The sequence below is a fragment of the Carlito syrichta genome, unplaced genomic scaffold (assembly GCF_000164805.1).
Source record: "Carlito syrichta isolate Samal-C Ts95f unplaced genomic scaffold, Tarsius_syrichta-2.0.1 Scaffold254057, whole genome shotgun sequence".
NCBI classification, from domain to species: domain Eukaryota; kingdom Metazoa; phylum Chordata; class Mammalia; order Primates; family Tarsiidae; genus Carlito; species Carlito syrichta.
The window spans coordinates 1-1,104 of record NW_007198153.1 but is presented as its reverse complement, the minus strand read 5'-3'; positions in this window follow the sequence as shown (position 1 = coordinate 1,104).

Sequence of the window (1,104 nt, the reverse complement as noted above, 5' to 3'; positions counted from 1 at the left end):
GAACCTGTGGGCTCAGGCAATCCACTCACCTCAGCCTCCCAAAGGCACAGGATTACAGGCTGAGCCACCAAGCCCGGCGATACTTCTTCTTGATGGATTGAAACTTTTATCCTTATATAGTGACCTTCTGTATCTTTTTACATGTTTTTAAAGCTTAAAGAGTATTTTGTCTGATATTAAGATTGCAACTCTTGCTTTCTTTTGTGTTCCATTCACCTAAAATTTTGTTTACCATCCTCTTACTTTCAGTCTGTGAGTATTCTTTCTGATGAGATGAGTCTCTTGGAGACAATATATTGTTGCCTCATGATATTTTATCCATTTTTCCATTCTTTATGTTTTTAGTAGTGTATTTAGTCCATTCACATTCGGGCTAATTATTAAGATGTAAGAGTTTACCCCTGTCATGAGGTTCTTATAGAGTTTGTTGTTGTCTGCTGATGTTTGCTTGTTTATTTGTTTATTGTCTTTCTTTTGATTTTGGGTTGATTCATGTGTGTTTTTAATCTTTTTCCTGCATTCATGTGAAGGGCATTGCCATTCTTTTTGTTTGTTTGTTTGTTTGTTTGTTTAATATTTTCTTAAGTGTTTCTTGTAGAGCAGGTCTGGAGGCAGTGTTAATTCTTAGGGATTGAATGCCTAGGAAGGGTTTTAATTCCCCATCACTGATGAAGCTAAGCTTAGCTGGGTAGGTAATTCTTGGCTGAAATTGTTTATCTTTGAGAACTTTGAAAAATGAGCTCTATGCTCTCCTAGCCTAAAGTGTTTCTGTGGATAGTCTGCTGCTATTCTAATTGGTCTTTCCTGGTAAATGTTCTGACCTTTCTCTCTTGCTGCCTTTAGGATTTTTTCTTTTGTACCTTCCTTGTGTAGGTGAATTACTATGTGCCTAGGAGTTGGTATTCTCGTTTGTTGTCTTACAGGTATTCTCTGAATCTCTTGTGTTTGAATGGTTGCATCACTGATGAGATGAGAAAAGTTTTTTTTTTTAACAATATTTTTTATTTTGATATTGTGGAGTACAGTTAAGGGTTAGGTATACATATATGCTTCATTCAGGCTCCCTTGTTGATAACAGGTGTCTCCCCATCCCCAGACAGATGT